Source organism: Moschus berezovskii, chromosome 2 (assembly GCF_049115385.1).
Source record: "Moschus berezovskii isolate FMDL1 chromosome 2, NW_MosBer_1.0, whole genome shotgun sequence".
Lineage (NCBI taxonomy): Eukaryota > Metazoa > Chordata > Mammalia > Artiodactyla > Moschidae > Moschus > Moschus berezovskii.
The window spans coordinates 96,431,445-96,457,995 of record NC_142461.1 but is presented as its reverse complement, the minus strand read 5'-3'; the positions used below and the strand labels follow the sequence as shown (position 1 = coordinate 96,457,995).

General features: G+C 36.8%; 1 protein-coding gene across 2 annotated transcripts in view; it reads right to left on the bottom strand.

The window, feature by feature from the left end:
* GALNT13 (polypeptide N-acetylgalactosaminyltransferase 13) overlaps nt 1-26,551 on the bottom strand; it is a 663,623-nt gene that overhangs the window by 180,673 nt on the left and 456,399 nt on the right. The window lies entirely within an intron of this gene.

Sequence of the window (26,551 nt, the reverse complement as noted above, 5' to 3'; positions counted from 1 at the left end):
GACTTTCTAAACATTCTGTTGTGCATTTCTCCATCTCCCATCCTACTTCTAAAACCGCATCCTAACTCCTTATTTACTTGTCTTTAATTCACCTACATGTGGTAACACTAATAAGAATGGGGATTTTTAATTCAACATTTCTTCAGGAAAAAAAAATGGACTCAAGATGTCAAAGCAAAAATTATTCATATATGTTTCATTACAACTCAAATTTGTTGCCAAATAAGTAGAACTGCCTAATTTTTTTCCAGCTTAGGGCTTGGAATTCCCTAGCTCTACCCTAAGGGTCTAAAATAACATCATTCCAAAGGCATACTTCTTTTATACTGTTTCAAAGTTTTTTGGTTTTTTTTCCCCCTCTCTCCTTTCAAAGGCTGGGGACTTTTCTGCTTTCTGTAGAAATAAAATCCATTTTTCTCATTGGCATGGTTCCTGTTTGTTCTACAGCAGAACACCGAGAATATTAAGCTTAATAACAGACTCCTAGGACTTTCTCTGTAATGGTCTTTGTTGGAGTGGCTCTTTCTTTCCTGTGCCACTTCCATAAGTGCATCCACATGAACAGAGAGCATAGCTTCAACAAGTGAAAAACCTTATTCACTCTGACTAATTTGAAGCAGCTACACAGTCTTCTCTTATTATCAAGGTTTTTGAAAAATAAAGTCATGTGATTCTTCTTTCCCCATAGCTCTCCATTTTCTACCATGGATTCATGCTCTCTTCTATCCTTGCCTTTTTTAGAACATACTTAAAACTAAAGGGCCTGAAGGAAAAGATTAAAAATGTCCATTATTTTTCAACAGTCTATGTTTCCCAAGGGCTTCCTGATTCCCAGGTGCAAGGCTAGGTGGGCTCTGGTCTTACAAAAAGAAAAAGACAGACTTTCTAAAAAACTTCCCTGTTGGTGGAAAAGGCAGACTCATAAACAGATCATTTCAAACCAGTGTGACATCTCAAATCTAAGCTGTGAGCATTTCTACAGAAGCAGTGAAAATGAAGTGACTAATTCTGCTCAGAAAGAATTAGGAAAAAGGAGATGTGAGATGCAGAAAAGCTTTCAACAGGAGGCAGCACACACCTCTGTGTTTTTTGTTTTTGTTTTTTAAATTTTCCTACAACAAAATATCTCAATATCAGAAAACATATATGAATAAATATATTTATATTCCATTCATTTTCTTTTACAGTCAGATAAGAAAACAAATGAATTTTCTTCATTTAACTTTAGACTTGAATATAATTTCATAAATTTGCTGGATCTCCGTACCTTCCCAGTCAACTGGCTCTGGGAGGAGGGAAGCATAGGTTGCAGCTATTTCAAGCCTGAGCACAGGGAGCCCCGCCCGCTCTGCCACAGGAAGACCTGTTCACCTTCTGGTGATACTTCTATGACTGGGTGAGCAACTAGGAGAGGTAGGTTTTTTAATGTAAAGAGACTCCTCCACTTGTTTGTCTGAACTCTCAGCATCCAGAATATTGGGCCCAGCAAAGAATATTACTTAAAAAAGAGTGAGACAGATAGAGCTATTTCCCTTGCTTTGAAACCATGAAACAGAGCTTTATAGACCACTTACCATTTCCTTTAAAATCTCCTTTGGTTAGATACTCAGAGTTTCTCTGTGAGGTATCTAGGACAGAATTTATTATTCCCACTTTCCAGAGGAGTTGCTGAGACCCATTGAGATTCAAGGATTTATTGTAAAACCACGCCTTCAATCATCTGGCTACAAAGTCAGAGTTTATGTTCCTTATTTCTAGATTTGGCTGATGTAGGCTTCCCTGGTGGCTCAGACGGTAAAGAATCCACCTGCAATGAGGAAGACCTGGGTTCGATCCCTAGGTTGGGAAGATCCCCTAGAGAAGGAAATGGCAACCCACTCCAGTATTCTTGCCTGGAGAATCCCCATAGACAGAGAAGAGCCTGGTAGGCTATAGTCCATGGGGTCAGAGAGTTGGACACGACTGAGTGACAAAGCACAGCACACAGAAAACAGTATCTCTTTCTCTTACACAACACTCATATTCATATACATATACAGCATTCATATCTTGCACACTTAATGACAGCCTCAATTCTTTTGTCTTTAATACCATCAAACCCTTCTATAGTTCATAATATCTGAAGCAACTTACATACTGGACAATATTCGGTAATTAGGCAAATTAGAAATACATCATGTTCAAATATGTTTGAAAAAATAAATACAACTGTTTTTCATTTGTTCATTCATTTACCACTTGCCCATTCTCCTATGTATTCTCCTATAGGAGAGAATTTGCTCCAGATACTGGGCAGAGACACATGAATAAATCAAAGTCCGTACCCTTGAGGAGATACCATTTGAGTTAAAGATATAAATAAAAATATTATGTTTTTATAAATGCAATTTTAGGAATCCAGATAAAGTGCCATGGGTTAAGACTAAGCAAAAAGACAAGCAGTAAATAGGTTCTTAAGGGCATTTTTCAGATGAATAAAGGATAAGATAAGGGCACTCCAGTACTCTTGCCTGGAAAATCCCATGAACGGTGGAGCCTGGTGGGCTGCTGTCTATGTGGTCGCACAGAGTCGGACACGACTGAAGCGACTTAGCAGCAGCAGCAGCAAAGATACAGAGGTTAAGTGTGTGGATTGCTCACCAGGTGTGAAAAGCATGGTATTTTGAACGCTGATTCCAAGAGGTTGTAACATCAAATATTTTCCATAAGATAAAATAAATTATATAACCTACAACTGCATTCAAGCCTAAAACAGATAACATTAATGACAGCAGATATCTTCTGTTTAAATTGCTCAAACTAGTTAAATGAATTTCTTTCTTAATGAAGATTGCCTTGGGCATTTGCCTCCAGAACTTTTGTCTCTTTCACCACTCTGAGACAGAAGCCCATATATTAAGATTTCCTGGTTATTGATAAAGCCTGACATCTTTCAGAGTATATAAAACAGTACATATAAATTACTTTGTCAAAATTAGATTCGATTGTCACTTTTCTCTGAACTAACTTCCTAGAAATTTATTTTCATTAAAATTCTAGAGGAATTTTTATTTGTATAAAAAGAATATTTCTCAGTAAACACACAGGGAAATTTATAAGCAAGAAAATGTGGTTACTTAATAGAGTTTTTTAATGATAGTTTATTTCAAGAGACAATCTTATCAAATTTTTGCTACATACATTTCTCCCCATTTTCAAAAGCTTGCATTATTTTTGTTTCATGTATAGCCAATGCCTTGATTAAAGTTTTATTGTACATTACATTTTAATAAGGAAAAGAAATAGTGTTATAAAGAGAATATTTATGATGCCCTTTAAGTTTTTCTTTAAGTTCTCATAATGCTTATAATGATGAAATACTAAGTGTCTAGGCATACGAATTACCCTGACTCAGCTCTTGTCATATGATCTTTTGTCCTTGTCACACTTCTGGCTGAGACAAAGGAAAAAATAAATTGTGAGAAAAAAAATATTTGTAGTGTAATCCCTTTAAATATACATTATTACAAAAGGCCTGGGGTTTAAAAATACTCAATAGGAACTAACTAATGGGAAGGACAAGATTATATTGTTTAAATTTAGGTCATATTTTATTTTGTTACTTGAACCCATACCTTTTCATGTGAGTATACTGGCCAACACAACTGAATCTAATGTAAAATAGGAGTTAGAATAAGATATGAATTTTTGATTCATGGTATGGTGTGGTTAGAGTAAAAACTGATGTCTTATTGAGATCCATTTTTATGGAGATTTTACAAAAAGATCTCCATTTTACAGAGATTTCTGGAACGAAGACATGAATACCCAAAACCATTGATTCCTGGGTGCAAGAGAAGCAGCATTATGAAGCTGGGAATCAGATTAGCTTCTCTCTCAACTGACCAGAGTTCAATGGCCTAGTAGAGATAAAAGAAGACAGAGGTATATATATTAGGGGAATGAGGTGATTACTGTCTCCCACATTTTACCACAGTAACTTTGTCCAACAAGTGATGATTTTATATTCATTCAATTGCCCTTGTTGCCCACCAGGGAACAACTGTAACCTGCTAGGCTCTTCTGTCCATGATATTTCCCAGGCAAGAATACTGGAGTGGGTTGCCATTTCCTTCTCCAGGGGATCTGCCTGATCCAGGGATCACACCCGGGTCTCCTTTATTGCAGACAGATTTTTTATTGACTGAGCTACCAGGTAGGCATTGCTAATTTGATTGGGCTCAGCTATATACAAACATTCACTGAACGTATATATTAATGGATAGGTTTCTTAGATCCCAGAGCAGAGATAGGAGCTCTAGTCTCTAGAGAAGTTCTTGTTTCCTTATGGTCAGTGAATGCGTGCTTGTCAATCTCTCTATATTTAAAGTGTGTGTATGTGTTAATTTCCTATAACTGGGGTCTTAGTAAGACTGTGTTTGCTTGGAATCTCACTTTGAATATGGATGCATATCATCTGTCTGGCTATGATGTAATATTGGTTTCCCATCTGGCTATATTTTTTCCCCTCTCTGTACAATTTTACCACCTGAAACTCACTAGGTATGATATAAAGGGAGTGAATTAGGGTATGGGAACTTCACTTTGTCTTCTCTTTTCAAAAATGTAAAGAATTAGATACCCAGAGGAACTAAACTGGCAAAGCACAGAAGCACAGACACAAGCCTGCATGTACACACTGATAAACACCCTGACTACCATTATAAAAATTGATCATTATTAAAAATAAGAACTTCAGTTAATTAAAAACCTCATAAAAAAATTAAAATCACAAGGCCCAAACTGGGTGAAAATACTTTCAACATCTATTAATCAATAAACGAAGAATGTACAGAATACATAAAGAATATCGTAATATCAATAAGAGAATGATAACATGAATAAATGAACAAAATTATGAACAAGTTTTAAGAGAAGAAATATTGATGGCCAACAAATAATTAAAGTTCAACCTCATTAACAAAATGACTGCATAGAAGATTGATATGTAAACATCAATTGCTATTAGTTCAGTTCAGTTGCTCAATTTAGTCCGACTCTTTGTGACCCCATGGACTGCAGAATGCCAGGATTCCATGTCCAGCACCAACCCAGAGCCTGCTCAAACTCATGTCCATTGAGTCAGTGATGCCATCCAACCATCTCATCTTCTGTTGTCCCCTTCTCCTCCTGCCTTCGATCTTTCCCAGCATCAGGGTCTTTTCAAATGAGTCAACTCTTCGCATCGGGTGGTCAAAGTATTGGAACTTCAGCCTCTGCATCAGTCCTTCCAATGAACACTCAGGACTGATCTCCTTTAGGATGGACTGGTTGGATCTCCTTGCAGTCCAAGGGACTATCAAGAATCTTCTGCAACACCACAGTTCGAAAGCAACAATTCTTCAGTGCTCAACTTTCTTTATGGTCCAAATCTCACATCCAGGATTTGTTTACAAAGATGTTTACTTTGATAGTATTCTTTCACCTCTACGTTATCACACGAATGCCCGTTTTCATCATAAAAACACACAAAATCTTCTATACTATGTCCCTAAAATAAAGATAATATAAATTAACATAGGGCTTCCCTAGTGGCTCAGACAGTAAAGAATCTGCCTGCAATGTGGGAGACCTGGGTTCTGCCCCTGGGTTGGGAAGATCCCCTGGAGGAGGACATGGCAACCCACTCCAGTATTCTTGCCTTAAGAATCCCTATGGACAAAGGAGTCTGACAGGTTACCATCCATGGGGTCTCAAAGAGTCGGACATGACTGAGCAACTAAGCACACACACATAAATTAATGAAAATATTATGTAAATGTAATAGAAAAGGGGGAAATGAAGTTAACAAGAAGCTAAAAAGTGAAAATTTCAAAATATATGGGTCTGGGCTACTCTGGTAGCTTAGTGGTAAAGAATCAGACTGCCAGTGCAGGAGACACAGGTTCGATCCCTGATCTGGGAAGTTCCCACATGCCGATATCGAGCAACTAAGCCTGTATGCCACAACAATTGAGCTGGAGTTCTAGAGCTCAGTAGCTGCAACTACTGAACTCTGTGTGCCTAGAGACTGTGCTCTGAAACAAGAGAAGCCATGGCAATGGGCAATGAGAAGCCCATGGACCAGAACTAGAGAGTAGCCCCTGCTTGCTGCAACTAGAGAAAAATCCTCACAGCGATGAAGTCAAGACCTAGCACAACCAAAAATAAATAAATAAAAGTAAAAATTAAATGCACAGGACTATATCTGAAACAACAGTTGATAAAATTTGAAGGCAAAACCTAAAAAGAGAATTCAGAAGAGGTCATTCTGCCAGTGATATGATTACATTTACAGCACTCTGATGTTCTAATTTGATCCATAAATAGACCTTAAACATACAGAGGAGTGCATTGTTAGCAGCATATGCCTTAAATTATCTTCTATGAGACTTGGGTAGAAACTACAAATTATACATCAGTAGCACTCCTGTAGTCAGAGTTTAAATTGCAGTAATAATATTGCTGATTAAGGTCATTCATCTAAGTTCTGGAAATCTGGCGAGCAGGGACAGACTTTGCATTATTGAAATTAGAGTGCTCTTATCCGGTACTCTCATGGAAATAAAAGTGCACTTTATCTTCTCATAGAGTTTGGCCCAACCAAGGTTGGCCAGTAAAAGATTTCCTCAAGAAAGTGTCTTAGTTACCAGCCCCCCGGACCAATCATGTATTCAACTGCAAATTCTCAACACAGATTATAGCAGAGACAATTTTGGCCTAAAGAAAAACCCACTCAAAGCAGGTGTTACCAGCTATCCTCCAAGACTAGAGGAAACTTTAGCAGTGATCCAGCAGAGAGAGTATCACATTTAAAGCAAGAAGCACTCCTGATGGGCAAGCCAGAATGACTCAGTTGCATAATGTACCCTTGGCACTTGATTTAATCTGCTGCAGAGTTAGTTAATATTGATATTTTATGTTGGGGAATATTTTCAAAACAGAATTTTTTTTTTCTTTCCACAATTTTTTTGAGTGCTTTCTTCTGACAAGTGTTAGAAAGTAGAGTGTTTTGTATCTGAGCCAGTTCCTGTTTAAGATAATATGGTTCTGTTCAATGACATCTTCTGTAGGTACACAAAAGCATATAGATGCTGGCTTGGTAGAGGGCAGAGACTAGGAATTCAACTTCTATCTCTTCAAAAAAGAAGTGAAAACCTTGTATAAAAAGATATAACTGCTTTATCAAATATTCATATTGATGCTGGCAGAAATTACTAGTTATACAAGGGGTAATTTGTTACTGTAGATGGAACTTCTAGATATAGAAAATTAAAATGCAGGTTGTCCAGTTAAATTTGAATTTCGTATTGTCAACAATTAATCACTTGGCATAAATATGACCCAAGAATCAAGTATTGTTCAGGACATTAATATTATTTGTTGTTGGACTGACATTCAAATTTAACATGGAGTCTTATGTTGGGGGATGGGGGACTGGAATCCCTTCATAAATGGAGAAATCATATAAAAAGCTTAGTTATTTGATCTTAGCTTTAAGAGGCTCAATGTTGCCAAATAATTGTGCATCTAATAGAGGGGCCAGGGGAGAACAAGAGAGCCAACCAGAGGAGATAAAAATGAGACCAAATACTTCTCTCAAACTTTTAACATGAACAAGAATCACTGAAGATCTTGTTAAAATGTCTAATAAAGTGCTGTTTTGAATAACTGCATCTCACTTGGGGCAGGAACAAAGCTTTCTGTTCTGAGAAGGCCAGGAGTTCCAAGGTGGTAGTGGTTACCCTCCTCTCCTGAGAAGTTGGCATGGATCATTTTTCAGGTTCAAGAATAAGGATGCTCCTATTCGAACTGGCCAGGCTCTCTAGTGGGAAGCACCTTTGATTTCCTCACCCAACCACTTCTACAAGGCGCTAAAATACCCCCGGGTTTAGCCTTATAGACATGAGGTGGAGGAAATTCCAACCATAGTGGGCCAGTGCCAGCAGGTTCAAGACCTCAGGGAGGAATGCTTGCTGGGTCTCCCATAAAGAGACAGAAAGGAGAGTGAGGCAAACACTTTTACCAGGGTGAAACATCTCACAAATTATGCAGAATCTCTTCATTGGAAATCACCAACTGCTTCTGGAGGCCATGTTCAGGCCACTGTGGTGGGGCTGAATGATCCCACCTACTATTCCCATTTGCCAGTCCCAGATGGTCACACCACTGCTGAGGGCACCAGCTCCAGGGGCTCTCAGTTACAGCGAGCAGTCTCATCTCTATTTTGTGCACCTGAGTCATTGTGCTGTCTCTCACATTTTCTGATTCACAGTCAGGGAAGCCCACTAGTCCTCCCTACTTTCTCTGCAATTTACTTTTCCTCTTGTGGCCACCCTAGTTTAACCCCTTAAATGTGGAACTTGAAAAAGGATTGGTACCTGCCCTTTAGGAAAACCATAGGCCCCTCAGGCAAATCAATCTGCCTTATCTCTACAGCTCAGAGCTACAAAAACAGATCCTGATGTAGCGTTTGCCAAGTTATTTGCAAATGTGTCATTTAAATATAGCACAATATAAAAATAAAAATCTTTATGCATTGTGCTGCTCAATAACCTCCAGAGGACAAAGATCAGATTCAATGGATGAAAAAATTAGTAAAGCAAAATTGTACCCTTTGCACATGATTTTAAAGTTAGTAAGATCAAGACATAATTGGGAACATTTACGGTAATAAAATATCTCACACTAATAAGATGATAAAGAATGAAAATGTTAAAGAAAAATTTTTTTTAAATACGAGAAAATGTTTTCTAAAAATCTTCAAGAGCATAAGCCAAAAGGCAGGAAGCAAATCCCATAAATCTAGGTTACATCAAAATCAAGGATCTCTCATTGGAATGATGTAAAAGTAATTAAGACAAAGCATGGAAGAGGAATGGGATGGGTGGAAATGGGGTTGGATCAAGATTTCTCCACATTAACTTGTTTTATATTATTTTCATTTTTGAACTATGTGACTTTATTGCATATTCAAAATAGAATAAATATTTAAAAATTGAAAAAAAAATCTTGCTTGATGAAAAAAGCATGGACAAAGTTACTGGAAACCTACAATGAGATACTTGATGGAATTCTGAAAATCATGTGACAAAATTCTATGACTCACAAATTTTACTCCTAGGCATAAATCCCCTTCCCCATTCTTATATAAATCCATAAAACATGTATGTTGTTAGTACTTCGACAAAATTCTATGACTCACAAATTTTACTCCTAGGCATAAATCCCCTTCCCCATTCTTATATAAATTCATAAAACATGTATGTTGTTAGTACTTAGACATGTCTGTCACACAGTTAATATTATTTGATATTATTTGTTGAAGAAAGTAAAATTAATGGTGGCAGGGAACTGGAACTACTTTGAGTAACCATCATTTTGTTGTTGTTCTTTAGTCACTAAGTCATGTCTGACTCTGTGACCCCTTGGACTGCAGCTTGCCAGGCTCCTCTGTCCCTGGGATTTTCCAGGCAAAAATACTGGAGTAGATTGCTATTTTCTTCTGCAGGGAATCTTCCTGCCCCAGGGATTGAACCCATGTCTCCTGAATTGGCAGGTGCATTCTTTACTGTTGAACCACCAGGGAAGATTCAAACCATCATTAAGAGGGTAAATAGTTAAAATGCAGTGGATTTCCGTGACTGAGTGCTTTGTAGCATGTAGATGTGTGCTTAAAAACCTAGAATGGGTGTTAAAATGATATTTGTGGTATAAAGAAAAGAAAAATAATGAAATATAATTAAATTCCATTTATACTAATTAAAAATAAATTAACCACAAACAATACAGTGTTCAAGAAAATATTCATATAAAAACTCCCAAAAGTATAATTATTAAGAAAAATATATACATATTAAACAAAATGTAATGTTATCTTATAATAAGGGCTAAAGGAAGAAAAAAGAGGAAGAGGGGGGGAAGGGAGGGAGGAACAAGAATAAAGGAAGGGAAAGAAACAAAAGAAAGAAAAAAGAAAGCAAATCATAGCCATGAATCAAAAAGTATGATTAACTGAATCCTCTTTATTCAAAGTTTAGGGGGAAAATCTGATAGATTAAAGACGGTCACAGATACTTGGCTATTTCTTCCTTTGAGATAGATGTAAAGTCAACTCTTTCTCCTTGATTCTGTTTGCTTTAATGACTTCCTAAACTAACAGAATGTAGCTGAAGGGACATTCTGGGATTCTCAAGCCTCTCATGAGAAACCTTGCACCTCTGCCCAGACCCCTTGAAACATTTGCTCAAAGGGAAGTCAGCTTCCTTGACAGTTATTTGAGTACCTTTAGACCATCATACTGGAAAGGCCACTGATAAGCACTTCAGCTGAAGCTGTAATACTTTGGCCACTTGATGTGAAGGGAGACTCATTGGAAAAGACTCTGATGCTGGAAAAGACTGAGGGAAGGATAAAAGGGGGGCAACAGAGGATGAAATGGTTGGATGGCATCACTGACTCAATAGACATGAGTTTGAGCAAACTCTGGAAGATAGTTAAGGACAGGGTATGTGAAGTCCATGGGGTTTCAAAGTGTTGGGCGTGACTGAGCGACTGAACAATAACAAGCACCTCAGTTGACCGTCCTACTAAGACCAGCCTTTTAGCCATCATAGCAAGGTGCCAGATATGCAAGAAAAGCCATCATGGACTCCCCAGACCAACCTGCATTACAGTTGAATACTACTGAGTAACTTCAGTCAATGCCACATGGAGCAGAAGAACCACCCTGTTGAGCCCTGCCTGAACTTCTGATCCACAGAATCATGAGATATAATAAAATATTCTGTTTTAAGTTATTAAGTTTTTGGATAATTTGTAATTCAGTAACAGAAAGCAATAATCAGCACAAACAAACTGATAATAAAAACTGATTACCAATTTTGGCTTCCCAAGTAGTGCAGTGGTAAAGAATCTGCCTGCCAATGCAGGAGACACAGGAGATGTGAGTCAATCCCTGGGCTGGGAAGACACCCTGGAGTAGAAAATGGCAATTCAGTATTCTTGACTGGAAAATCCTATTGCCAGAGCAGCCTGGTGGGCTACATTCCATGGGATCACAAAACGTTGGACATGGCTGAGTACACATGCATACCACCAATTAAAGTCTAGGTCTCAAGAATAAAATTATGAAGGCTGAAAGACAAAGATAAACAAAATACTACTAAAAATTCTGAAACTGCTTCCTACCCCGAGTCAGAGCTCTTTCAAACTAAGGCTGCCACAATATCCAGTTACATGCCTATTGATTTTTTTTCCTAGTCTGAGAGCAAGGTTCTGATCCTCTTTATTTTTGTCTCTTGCCCCCTGATTCTTGCCCTAATTTAAAAGACCTGAGTCAGTGGAATGTATCCCTCCTTAGTGAGTGCTTCTGAATCATCCTGCTTATATCAACATAATCAGGGAGCGGAAAATGGTCTCATATTTCAAAAGAAGTAGGGAAGCTTGTTGTTTCAGAAGAATATAGAAAGTTAGAATTGAACTTAGAGATTATCATTTTCAGCTACTAATTTAAATAAAAAAATTCAATACCTGAGAAACTGTCACTTTCCCAACATAATAAACAAATCTACACGTTTAGATATAAAATTTAAATTCAAGGTTTCTAATTTGCCTTAAAGCTAGAGTCCTAGACCTCAGGTCCTAGAATCCTACATGCCTTTGAAATCCATAAGTAGGAATCAAAGTTTCCATGAATTCTGAACCTGTATGAACAAAGTTGTATATTTATGTATCTAACTGGGAATAGTTTTATAGACTTCACAAATTCTCAAAGCAGTCTGTGATCTCTGCCCAGAAATATATCTTATTTAAAAGAAAACGTCATTTTATTATATAAATATCTTATCACATGTTATTTATCAACAATATTTTAAGTAATAACCTTTTCATAAATAATGCACACATATTTATATATAAAATACTTGACCCTTGGCCAGTGCATCCTTTTATTATTTTCTTCAGATATTTATTATTTACAATTTGTTAAGTCCTTAGTACACTTCAGATACAGTTCAATATCTGTATATAATTTATCTCATTATTGCTCACAAAAATGGAATATGTGAGATAAATGAGATGTCAAAATGAGATTCTGTGTGGTAAATATTATAAAATTATAAAATTCCCACTTTATAGATGCAGAAGCTGAGGGATAAAGAGATTAAATGACTAGTAAAGTTACAAGTTGTGTAAGCTTACATAGCTACTTCTGGAATATGACTTATTTCTGTATATCTATTTGCATTGTTTGATAAAAAATGCTGCAATTTTTCTCTGTTAATGTTTTAATTTATAGAAAAATTGAAAGAATGAGAATAAATAGCATTTATTGGTTATATTTAACTAATAATTTAAAAGATGGTAGAATAAAAGCAGCTGGAAGCAAGTATGGGAAAATAGGAGTCACTTGGCAAGGATCATGGATTAGGAGAAAGGAAGAAAGGCTGACAATGGAAAATATCACCAAAGCTCCACCAGTGGGAAACAGCTACTATTGTTTCAAGTCTGTCTTATCCAGATGTGGTTCCCTTTATCATGATGTAGCCAAGCTGGCTCCCGAGTTACAACCCTAGGGTATCTTTCTTCTCTTCCATTTCCACTCCTCCCTGGCCTAAAATCACCTGCTTTAGACCCCAGCATTCCCTCTCATCTTACATTACCTGGACAAATCTTAAGCAAAATACATTTATGACGCTAGTGGCTAATACCTTTTCCCTAAGATGGTTCACCACTTACTATCTTTCCCACCTACATAATAAGGATCTTCAAGAGAGACCAATAAATACCAGAAGAAAATGGGAAACCAAAACATCAAGTGACTCTTACTGGAAAATATTCTAGAGGTGAAAACCATCCTTTCAATATTAATGTCCCCAGGAGTCTGACTTGGGATGAAGCTAGCCATAAAATTTAGAATCTTGGATGACAGAGGTTTGCACAGAGAAATATCTGGGTTTTAGTACCAGAGCGAGATGGTATCTGGAAGTAGAAGTAAAGAAAGAGCCTTCTCCAACCTCTCTGGTCTATGCTTAGGACAGGCTACTTAAAGATAAGAAAGCTGTGGAGATAGAGTAAAGAAGGTTTACCAGTGGGAACACTAGAAATTTTAAAAATAAAATACAGTTTTTATGGTATGACTTGTATTAGACCATGCATTTTTACTTTTTCCCACATACCCACCAACCTTCCCTATTGCTCTTTACTGACATCCATGATGAAAAAGACTTCTGTGAGCACATTATGGCATCTGACCCAAACACTTATGCACAACGTCCCTATGGTACAAGCACTTGGAAGCCTGCCAAGAAGCCCATCCCTCAATGCTTTCCTTCTTGTTCACTACTTTGTTAATAAAATACAGTGATTCTAAACATGAGAAATTCAAATGAAAGAAAACAGAGCCGAGTAGATGCTAGAGTAGTGCTTTCCATGAAGTGATTCTGAGCCAGTCAGTTATCAATATGGCAGCCCCTTTCTCTTAGGCATTGACAATCCACATCAATAGTGACTACACTACATAAGGGCTTCCCTGGTGGCTTGGAGGTAAAAAATATGCCTGCCTATGCAGGAGACATGGGTTCAATTCTTGGGTCAGGAAGATCCCCTGGAGAAGGAAATGGCAACCCACTCCAGGAATACTCCAGTATTCTTGCCTGGGAAATCCCATAAACAGAGGAGCCTGGTGAGCTAAGGTCCATGGGGTCGCAAAATAATTGGACATGACTTAGTGGCTAAAAAACTACTACTGCTCCATAGTAATGCTGATTCTGATAAAATTATGCAAAAAGCCTATTTGTTAAATGGGTATCCTGCCTTTTCAGAAATAGTTTCCCCTTTCCTTTGGAAAGCCCTCCCCATGTCTCCTTTTCATCCTGGCTGGTATCTATTGTTCGGCATTCATTCCTTTCAACAAACTGATGCAAAGCTCTCTTCACTCATAACCACAATTCAATTCAGTTCAGTCACTCAGTCATGTATGACTCTTTGCGACCCCATGGAGCGCAGCATGCCAGGCTTTCCTGTCTATCACCACCTCCGGGGAAATACTCAAAATCTTCTCCATTGACTCAGTGATGCCATCCAATCATCTCATCCTTTGCCTTTCCCTTCTCCTCCCACCTTTAATCTTTCCCAGCGTCAGGGTCTTTTCAAATGAGTCAGTTCTTCACATCAGGTGGCCAAAGTACTGGAGTTTCAGCTTCAGCATCAGTCTTTCCAATGAATATTCAGGACTGATTTCCTTTAGGATGGACTGGTTGGATCTCCTTGCTGTGTGGGACTCTCAAGAGTCTTCTCCAACACCACAGTTCGAAAACACCAATTCTTAGGTGTTTACTTTCTTTATAGGCCAACTCTCACATCCATACATGACTACTGGAAAAACCATAGCTTTGACTAGATGGACCTTTCTTGGCAAACTAATGTCTCTGCTTTTTAATATGCTGTCTAGGTTGGTCATAACTTTCCTTCCAAGGAGCAAGTGTCTTAATTTCATGGTGACAGTCACCATATCCAGTGATTTTGGAGCCCAAAAAATTCGTCTGTCACTATTTCCACTGTTTCCCCATCTATTTGCCATGAAGTGATGGGACAGATGCCATATTAGTTTTCTGATAATTGAATTTTAAGACAACTTCTTCACTTCCCTTTTTCACCTTCATCAAGAGGCTCTTTCGTTTTCTTAACTTTCTGCCATAAGTGTGGTATCATCTACATATCTGAGGTTATTGATATTCCTACCAGCAATCTTGATTCCAGCTTCTGCTTCATCCAGCCTGGCTTTTCGCAACACTGCATCTAAGTTAAATAAACAGGGTGAGAATATACAGACTTGAAGTACTTCTTTTCCTATTTGAAACCAGTCTGTTGTTCCATGTCCAGTTCTAACTGTTGCTTCTTGACCTTCATTTTTCAGAATTCTCAGGAGGCAGGTCAGGTGGTCTGGTATTCCCATCTCTTTAAGAATTTTTCACAGTTTGTTGTGATCCACACAGTCAAAGGCTTTGGCGTAGTCAATAAAACAGAAGTAAATGTTTTTCTGGAACTCTCGGTGCTTTTTTGATGATCCAACAGTTGTTGGCAATTTGGTCTCTGGTTCCTCTGCCTTTTCTAAAACAAGCTTGAACATGGAAGCTCACGGTTCACGTACTGTTAAAGCCTGGCTTGGAGAATTTTGAGCATTACTTTACTAGTGTGTGAGATGAGTGCAATTGTGTGGTAGTTTGAGCATTTTTTGGCATTGCCTTTCTTTGGGATTTGAATGAAAACCAACTTTCTCCAGTCCTGTGGCCACTGCTGAGTTTCCCAAATTTGCTGGCATATTGAGTGCAGCACTTTTACAGCATCATTTTTTAGGAATGGAAATAGCTTAACTGGAATTCCATCAGCACCACTAGCTTTGTTCATAGTGATGCTTCCTAAGGCACACTTGACTTCACATTCCAGTATGTCTGGCTCTAGATGAGTGATCACAACATTGTGGTTTTCAGAGTCATGAAGATCCTTTTTTGTATAGTTCTGTGTATTCTTGCCACTTCTTCTTAGTATCTTCTGCTTCTGTTAGGTCCATACCATCTCTGTCCTTTAATGAGCCCATCTTTGCATGAAATGTTCCCTTGGTATCTCTAATTTTCTTGAAGAGATCTCTACTCTTTCCCATTCTAATGTTTTCCTCTATTTCTTTGCATTTTTCACTGAGGAAGCCTTTCTTAGCTCTCCTTGCTATTCTTTGTTACTTGCATTCAGATGGGTAAATCTTTCCTTTTCTCCTTTGCCTTTCACTTCTCTTCTTTTCACAGCTATTTATAAGGTCTCCTCAGACAACCATTTTGCGTTTTTGCAGTTCTTTTTCTTGGGGATGGTCTTGATCACTGCCTCCTGTACAATGTCAAGAACCTCTGTCCATAGTTCTTAGTTCTTCAGGAACTCTATCAGATCTAATCCCTTGAATCTATTTGTCACTTCCACTGTATAATCGTGAGGGATTTGATTTAGGTCATACCTGAAGAGTCTAGTGGCTTCCCCTTCCCCTACGTTCTTCAATTTAAGTCTGGATTTGGCAATAATTGGCAATAATATTTGGCAGTAATAATAATGAATTGGTACTAATAATAGTGATCAGAGCCACAACCAGCTCCCGGTCTTGTTTTTGCTGACTGTATAGAACATCTCTATCTTTGGCTGCAAAGAATATAATCAATCTGATTTCAGTATTGACAATCTGGTGATGTACATGTGTAGAGTCTTCCCTTGTGTTGTTGGAAGAGGGTGTTTGCTATGACCAGTGTGTTCTCTTGGCAAAACTCTATTAGCCCTTGTCATGCTTCATTCTGCACTCCCAGGCCAAATTTGCCTGTTATTCCAGATATTTCTTGACTCTCTACTTTTACATTCCATCCCCTATAATGAAAAGGGCCGGAGAAGGCAATGGCAAGCCACTCCAGTACTATTGCCTAGAAAATCTCATGGATGGAGGAGCCTGGTAGGCTGCAGTCCATGGGGTTGCTAAGGGTCGGACACGACTGAGCGACTTCACTTTGATTTTTCACTTTCACACATTGGAGAAGGAAATGGCAACCCACTCCAGTGTTCTTGCCTGGAGAATCCCAGGGACGGGGGAGCCTAGTGGGCTTCCGTCTATGGGGTCGCACAGAGTAGGACACGACTGAAGTGACTTAGCAGCATAATGAAAAGGACATTTATGGGGGGTGTTAGTTCTAGAAGGTCTTGAGGGTCTTCATAGAACTGTTCAACTTCAGCTTCTTCAGCATTGCTGGTATGCCAGGAGCCAGCGAGGGAAATCCTACCAGTGGCAAAGGTCAATTGGGGAAGAGGCCTGATGGGCAAAGGCTAATCAGGACTCAAGGAACCCCCTGGACTTACCTGAGCATCTACCCCAAAGAAAACCGGAGTCTGACTGCCTTACTATCTTACGCCTCTTACCAAGTCCTCTAATACTTATGGGGGCTTCCCCCCAACCACCTTTCTCTGAAAACATTAATTCAGAGCTGTAGTTAAAAAGTTCTCCTCGGCTTAATAGGAGTGTTCCAATCCAAGCCTCTCTGATAGCTTTCTAACTTGCCTGACAAGTTTGTCCGGGCTCTTACAACTACGAATGTGACTGTTTACAGCGTCCCAACCATGCAAGGACAGAAAGCCTAATATTCTAAAATAGAGGAATTTGTTGAAGAAGTTAAAATCATTAGAATAGTACTAAAAAAGATTTCATTGTTGAATCAATGCTTGCTGCAAAGTTTCCATATTTTCTATTGTATCCTTGGAAATATATTAATCACATATAGAGAAAATAAGTAGTTTGAAAAAATATAAGCCTTTTTCTAGCTAACTAACCTTTGTTAGGAGAGAGGGCCATAAACTGTTAGCAGGCCTCCTGGCCAGAAGATGATGTAAACCACCTAAAACTTTTGTGTATCATGAGACATACAAAAATAAGCCCTGATCCTGATAAGGGTCAAGATTGCTGACCCCGCGTGATTTTGGCATGACTCTATACCTCCCTTTCTCTATTCTTTATGTGCACAACTTAGGGTATAAAAGCAGCACTGGAAAATAAAGTTTTGGGCCTTGCTCACTGAAGCTTGGTCTCCCCGTGTCGTTTTTTCTCTCTTTCCATCCTTTTTTCTATTCTCCTTTTTCTGGTTGAGATCCTTGGAGCGCTGGGCCATCTGCGTTTACTTATCTGCCTGGGCTTCTAAGACCCACTCTAGGGGGTGCCCTGGTGGGGTGCCTCCAGTGATTCGAGAGGGTGCCTGCGGCCTGCGTAAACACAGCAAACCCCGTGCTGGGGTTTTATTGGTTTCCTGCATAAACCAAGGAATCATCAGCCTCTGTTTCTCTCTCTCTTTCTCTCTCTCTCTCGCTGACGCCGACGCCATTCATCCCGAGGATACCCTGGGTCCATATCAAGGCAGGTCCCCGATACTGGTAGGAGCATATTCTTGGATACTGTGACATTGAATGGTTTGCCTTGAAAATGAAGCACACTGGATAAAAACAATTGCTAAAAGTAAAACTCTTATTTTTAGAGCATTTGTGTTTTTATGCTAAAGAAGATCTACTTTCAGGGGCATGGATTGTAAATTATTAGGATGCTAAGGTAATCTGTCATTAGAGTTGAATATATGACAGGCAAATATGTGGCTATGATTTTGCTTTGTTGTTTTTTGTTTTATTTTTGCAAGGAACTGTTCAAAGACCCCCAATTGAGCACATCTGGAAAGTTTAAACTACATGATAGATCATTGTTGGATCGAGAAAAGACTGTGTTTCCTTTCTCTTTCTCTTTCAAAAGATTATATTTAACTAGGTAACTCCAGAATTCAACTCATATTTTATGTAAAATAGCAAAAGATGATGATAACATAGGAATTAGGCAAAGATGACCCTTCAGAACACCTAATCCAGGGGCCTTAGCCTGAGAGTATTAGAAATAAGAAATCTGCAATGTGCAACCACGTGACAACCAATCAAATTATGACGTGACTTTTGCTAAATGTTGGAGTGATTCCCTCAATCCAGTTAAGAATTGGAATTGAAATGAGATGTAACTGACTATATAATTTTTAAGGTGTTCAGTTTTAAGTACTTTAAAGTTAAATAATGTAGTTAGGGAACTCTGAAGATGACAAGATGAAAGTAGGTATGATAAAACCTCTGTATGCACCTGAATCATGTTTGATTCATATTTAATGTTTTTACATCAAACAAAAACTCTCATCCAACTCCTGACAGTAAAAACCCACACTTCTTACACAGGAGTTATTAACCATTTGTACCAACTTAAAAACATTGAAATTTTTTACTTTGACTATTGGAACAAGTCATAAGGATATGAATATTAATCATGATCCATCCAGTCCAGAATTTTCTAATTGGAAATTTCAGAATAATGAATTGGTTGCATACAAACACACACCCATTAAACAAAGGCTATGTGACACTTAGTTGGAGCAGGGAGCAAAAACTAATGCCTGAATAATTTTGGTATCTAAACCCTAGAAGGTAGTGATTATTCTGTGAACAGATCTTCACTAGAACTTGCTACATTTATTCACTCTCGAAATACTTTGAACTTGCCCAGATTTGATAATAATAAAATTATTTAAGGGGTTAGTTATCTGAAATAGTTGTGACTTGCTAATCAAACATTCTGAAATACAATGATCCACCCTTACTATTCAAATTCAATATTTTGGTAAGATTCAATAAACATTATCTGTATCACCTGTTTATTAATTTTATGAACCATGAATACAATTCAAGACACTTGGCAAGAACTACTGTATTGGGAACAGATATAATTATATTGATAGCTTTAAAATCAGAAATTTTATGGTTGATACTTTTATTTGTGTCCCATGGATAAAGATGATAATATTTTACATAATGAGAGTTATCTCATCTGGCATTTCTGCTCATGTTTATTGCCCAGAGAGATCACTGACCACTTAAAAAAAACATGCATTTTACTCAACTCAAACCTAAATCATTCAACAAATATTTATGGGGTACCTAAAATGTATTAGGCTTGGGAGAGACTGTTTTCACACACACACACACACATAAATGCCATAAAGACTAAGATAAACAGAATTTACATAAACAAAAATTTTTTTTTAATTTTTTAAAATATCTTTTTGTATATCAATTGAATTACATCATATGTAGTAGTTTGGGAGAAAACCCTTGCCATGTATATAACAGACAGAAGATTAATTACCAGAATACATATCTAAAAAGACCCATAGATATCCAAAAGTAAATTGAACAAGAGGTATGGAATGGAAAGAGGAAATCCAAATAACAAAATGTGGCAATAGATTTTCATTCCTTGTAAAAGTGTGGGAAGAGAAATTGCATATATATGAAAATATATATCCAAATGTAAATAAATGTAGGTATATATGTAGACTCAGATAAATATACATGAAAAAAAGAAAAAGAAGGACTGAGGATCTGGAATGTTGATAGTATAGTATAAGTGCTCAAGCACTGTTGGTGAAAGTGATAATGGCTTCAGTCTTTTTGGATGGAAGTTTTGAAAACTACCACAATACAAATGTACATATCCACTGACCCAATAAATCTACTTCTATGAATATATCTAGTCAATAATAACAGAAATATCTAACACTAATTGATATCTAACACTAGTTGCCAGCCACTGTTCTAAGTGATTTATATATCTTTTCTCATTTAGTTTCAAAAATCTCTGAGGATGACCATATTATTATAAATCCCATTTGACAGTAAGGAAACTAAGTACAAAGAGCTTAAGTAAATACAGTGGGGTTACATGGAACCAAGATTTGAACTAACCCAACAGTCTGCCTCCAGCACTCTCTTTCTTAATGCTGCTACAGTTTTCAGAACTAACCTCCCAAGGTAATCAAACTGTTATTTCTATAATGTTTTTGAAATTTTTTTAAAACAGCAAACAACTGATAATGCTGTATATTGCTATGATTAGATAAGCTTTGATACATCTATATATTATAATACAATTTAACTGCAGAGTCAAATGATATAATCTTCTGTGAATTAAACATATTGAAGTACATATTCAGTTAAAAAAGGAAATGAAAATAGTACTCATTATATGATCTTATTTACTTATATATGTGCATATATGTATGTATATTCATGCAAATACATAGGAAAAGGATTTGAAGGAAGGCTGACAGGGGTGGTGATGAAAACATTTTATTTGCATCTGATATATGTAATACAATTTTTAAAAATATGAGCTCCATGAATGCTACATAAAAATGGAACAAACAAACACATTAAAAAAATAACAGATACGGTTCCTTTATAGCTTAGTGGAGGAAAAAAAAGTACTTTAAAAATGCGGGGAAGTACATGGAACCATTGGAACCATTGTCTGTATGCTCCTGGAGGGAAATTATATCAAACTTGATTCATGGATGATGATGGTATTTTAGGCAGAGGTGGAAGCATTCATTCATTCATTAAACACTGTTTTAGACATATGCAAAAACCTAAAAGTGGCAGGAAGTGTGTTGAGCTTTGGGTTTGAATATGGTTCTACCTGGTTGGTATGTGGACTGCTAGGGTTGAAAGTATAGCGTGAAAAGTTAACTAAATCACATAGGGCCTTGTTGGCCATGTTCTAAACTTTTGACTTTGTGTTAAGGTGAATGAGATATCAAAGTTTATGAAGGTTCTCTAGCAGCACTGAATGAGTGAAATGTGGGCAAGCTTTGAGGCAGGGAGAGCCATCAGGACAATCAAAAAGTTATCAGGATGCAGGATGCATGTGAAAATGAAGATAACTGATGGACTAGAGAGAACTTAGTAGGTAGAATAGAAAGAACTTGAAGATTCATTTGACTTTGAAGTTTCTGAGTGAGGAGAAGGAAACTAGGAAAATGTAAACAGTTTTCATAAGTATCCCCTTCAATTCTTGTCAGTATGTTCCTCATGTGCTAAGTACTTAATAATATTTTCCATTTAAACTAATTAACTGTGATGATCTGGGCAGTTCATTGTTTAAAGGCAAAGACAATATTTTTTTCATGCTTGTGTCCCTTTTCCTGGCACAGTGCAAATCAAGAACTTAATAATTCTCATCAGATGAAGACAGAAGCAAAGCAGGATCATTATTATAAAAATACAGATAAATACACATGAAAGACTAGTAACAATACCAACAATAAAAACTGACCAGTGATTGGCTACAGTGAGGAAAAGCAGTTGTCTGTTTACTACACTAACAATACTGAATACAAGTGTCATCATTTACTTCAACATTTAGCATTTCAAGGGATCACAGAGGCATATAAATTATGTGTTGTTACAATATAGCATATCAAAATGATTGAGAATTTCCTCCTCATAATATCATATTCACTCAGTGATACCATGGTTGATACTGAAGAAAAAGCACTTATTAAGTAACAAAAATTCAAGATTCATAGGTACAAATGTATTTTCAGAAGTGCCACAGTCTTTTCAGATGTATTCTTGCTAACTCAACCCAAAACTGATATACACAGATTATTAAAAAAAAAAAAAACCCTGCATGCTGCACATTTTGCTGGAAACATCAAAACCTGTGCTTATGATATTAGCCAGAAACTACATTTTTATTACTTATAAAAGAAATTAGGCCCTACACTCAAAGGGCTGGTTATTAAATACTGTTATCTTTTAAACAAATCAGCATGCTGAAAACATTTGTATTTGCAGATACAAATTTCAAGAGATAGAAATTAACGTGGACCTTAAACTTTAAGAAAAGATCCAAAGATGCTATTAACAAAGATTACCTTTGATAAGCTGATTTTCTAAAGTATTTTAAAAAGGTTAGCGCTAGAGAGTTAACTTTCAAAATAAGTTCAACAAACCTTCTTTAAATGTGTGGTTTCTGTTTACATGGAATACAGATGAAAATATTACAGTAATGTCAAGGAAAATAAGCTGCTTTCCCAGTTACATATAAATACCTTTGTTTGGGAGTCTTTACCATTTTATTTTCAATTTGTCCTCAAAACAAGAGCAAAGCAGCCCATTAACAAAAGGAAGAAGAACAACTGGAGGTTATATAAGGACAGCTGCTTCTAATCACCATGTCAATTGATACACAGTTAGAAATCTACCTCTCCAAAGAAAGAAAATCAATATTTATAGAACAGCCAGCATGTCAAATACACAGTGCTGTGACTCCACTCTATTAAAGTTCTTAAGCTTTTTACCTGTGACCAATAGGAAAATAAAAATGTTGCCATCTATAATGGGATGTTCTGTGTAGAGTGGTTTCTGCTTACATTACATCACTTCAAAGGATTTGCTAGGACAATCAGATTGGCTCAAGCTGAAACAGCCCCTTTACTAGTAAGAACCGCCTCAGGCTTGAAAAGCCTACAGGGCTTTAAAAATCGATGATGCTATACTATTTGCATCCTTAAAAAGACAGCAGAAAAGCAAACTAAACAAATGCTGAAAATGCATGCCTCAACACTATTTCAAAGTATTGCTTCTCTTCATTCATATATCCATTTAGGGGACATAATTAGACATTGCAACTCTATCAGTATTGCCAAAGGGTAATGGGCATATGAAGGACAGCCAGGACATATAGTAAATATTTTGAAAAGAGCAAGTAAAAGTAATTCACACATGTATCTATTTCTATGTCTCCTTTTAACGTTAAATTATTGGGGGTCATGAGAAAACACAAATCAACATGTGTAAAAGTAATCATTTTAAGTTTATGAGCTCTTATGCTGCTTTATTAGAAAATGTTATTGTCCTCCTAAATTGCGCCTATTACACTTTTATATCAGAGAAGGCAATGGCAAGCCACTCCAGTACTCTTGCCTAGAAAATCCCATGGATGGAGGAGCCTGGTAGGCTGCAGTCCGTGGGGTTGCTAAGGGTCGGACACGACTGAGCGACTTCACTTTCACTTTTCACTTTCACACATTGGAGAAGGAAATGGCAACCCACTCCAGTGTTCTTGCCTGGAGAATCCCAGGGCCGGGGGAGCCTGGTGTGCTACCATCTATGGGGTCACAAAGAGTCGGACACGACTGAAGTGACTTAGCAGCAGCAGAAGCAGACTTTTATATTAGTCCTGGAAGACACGATTATATGACTGTGTGTGCCAGTAATTATGGCAGAATCATATAACCTAAAGCACACAGGTAAGCCAATGGAACCTTCTTTTCTGGTGGCAGAGTCAGAGGAATAAGAATGCAGGTATATGAAAAGTATGTTTCACCACTCTTTTATCAGTGGATATGCTATCAAGGGTTGGCATAGAGAGCTGGGACAAAATGTTATGATTTGCTGCAATTATTATGAAGGGATTCCTTGATATAGAGCAGACATCCATGGAGAATTCCATAGAAAAGAAGAAACAAAATGGCCCCCCTTTAAAAATTCACTCATTCATTCAGTCATTAACTTATTGTTCTAATTATTCAACACATATATTTTTCAAGGACTGTAAAGTGACAGGAAGGTTTCTAAGCACTGAAGTCTCTGAACTACTTTGGCTATAGAGATAGGTAATAAAAATAAAACAATATAGCACACAGTAAGAATTGATTGGCCATTGTATCAAAACTGCAAGAAACACACTTTTGAGAGAGAAAGAGTACCCATTTAGTTCAAGACAGAACTGAAGCATCCTTAAACCAATCAATAAAATAGAAAGGTAGTATTTTATAGAGCATATTGGAAGGAACCAAAATTATTGTCAAAATTCAATCACAAAGACTCAGTACTTAAAGATCACATTTTGAACAACTGCATAAGTGGAGAATAAGAATTTATACTAGAAGCCCTGGTATAAAAAATGGGAGTCTCCTTATAAAATATCTTGGAAAAATGAACAGATATACAGAGGTAATTCTAGAAAGAACTGTAACATTTTCCTTAACCAGATTTTATGGAGTTTCTGGAGACTTAAAATCCACTATAAACTTTTTAGATTTTTCATAAATATGTGTTTGTGTGTGTTTATGTACACTTTAGAAAAGGCTATAATTCTAAGTGTAAATGCACATGTATGTATCCCTCCAATCTACGCCCACACCAACTTCTCTTCATGCAAACTTAAATGAAAAACAGCAACCCCATGATTGTAGATGATAGCAAAGAAATTTATGATTTTAAGAGTCACAGAAATTGTCAGTAATGACAAAATTAGTTACCCACTCAAAGAAGGCTTTCCATCATACAAATAACAGATTCCTGACTTCCTCAATACAACCTATTTTATCTGTTTTTGCATGATCTGAAACCTGCCTAGGGCTAGAATTGTTTATGGGCATCCAACTCTAGTTTCCAGCTTACTTCCCATCTTCCTTTTCCACTGAGAAGCAATTTATTGTTTCAGATTTGTGATTTTCTCTCTTTGCCCATATAGAGCAGGCAGGTTCCACACTCAGCAATGCTATCTCTGAGACATACAAAAGCATAAATACCCCTTAGGAAATTCCCAGATATTTTTCAGCATATAACTCAGAAGTCCTTTTACTGCTTTCCAAAGTACCTTTCTGGGCTCAAATGAGCCAAATTTATAAGAATAACAACCTTCCAAATGATATTTATTGTAATGAAAAAACCACATTTTCCAGAATATACAAACAGTCCCTCTTGAGCAGCAAGTCATTAGTTCCAGATAGCAGGCATTCTTTTTCACCTTTAAACTCTGAAGTTTGTCATTTCAGTATATTATGAGAAATGGGTCTACCATTTATTTGCTTTTTTCATTCAATATGAAATTATACAAAACACTAACACCTGGCTTCACAAATAATATTCATGAGTAAATACAATACACATAGTTACAATTATTCGCAATTACTTATATTCCTGCATGTATATTGTATATAATCACACATAACACATTTCTTTCTTCCATTACTTCCTTTTTCATGTTTGAGCTTATATATCTCTACAAGTAATGATTTGAATCCAAAAAGTATCATCAAAAGAAAATGAAAGGTTATGTAAATGTCACTGCTTTGCTGCAAATTTACGTGCTCTCTCTTTGTGAGAGAGCTCAACTCTGTGAACATCTGGACTGGGTTTCTATTATTAACAAGAAATACATCTATATGAGAAATAGTGTTCCTGGCAATAGCTTCTTGACACAGGGGAGGATTAAAAATGTGTGAAGGAAGTCCTTCTCCTAATCACACATTTACACATGCACTGCCCCAATTTTTCTTTTCTACAGAGTAATACTGGATCTGAAAAAGAAAGCTCATACTGCTCATTCTCTTCTTCATCTATAAAAGAAGGATTTTCACAGCCTCATATCTACTTTCAGAACCTGAGCATGTCAATTAGAACCCACACTGACTTTTCTAAACCTGTGATAGATAATGGAGAAAAGAGGTTGCGGGCATGAGTTTTTGTTGCTGTTCTTGCAGGCTACATAAAAATGGCATTGATGACATAAGTCCTATCATAAACTATCAAAAATTATTTTACCAGTACAGCTGAATTCCTATTATATAATGTATGATTTGCTTTCTTTGTCTAGATTGGAGATCTTAAAGGCAACCCTGTTTCCTCTTATTTGTATCTTCTCATAATATTTCATTTTTTTACTTAAAAACAATGTGATATCTCAGATTTTTTTTTACGCAATATGGCTGTTGGAGATATTCTAGAAAATTTTAAAGAATGAAATTGCTCATAATCACATCATCCAGTAATGGAATTTTCTCACAGTCACTTATTTTCTTCTCTTTTAACAGGTTTAAAATTTTTCTCCCTTAATATTTTAATTATTTGTTTTCTTTTAAAATTTGTTTTCAATTTTGAAAAATAAATATTACATATTATAAAGAAAATTTATAATATATAGAAATTAATAAAATATGTTATAATTAATAATAATAAAAGAAATAATGAAATTACTTATAACCTCACTACCCAGTGATATCCTACATTTACTTCTATTTCCATATCCATCCTACTCTGTAACTAAAGTAGGCTGCTATATTATTGTCATATATTATTGCTTTTT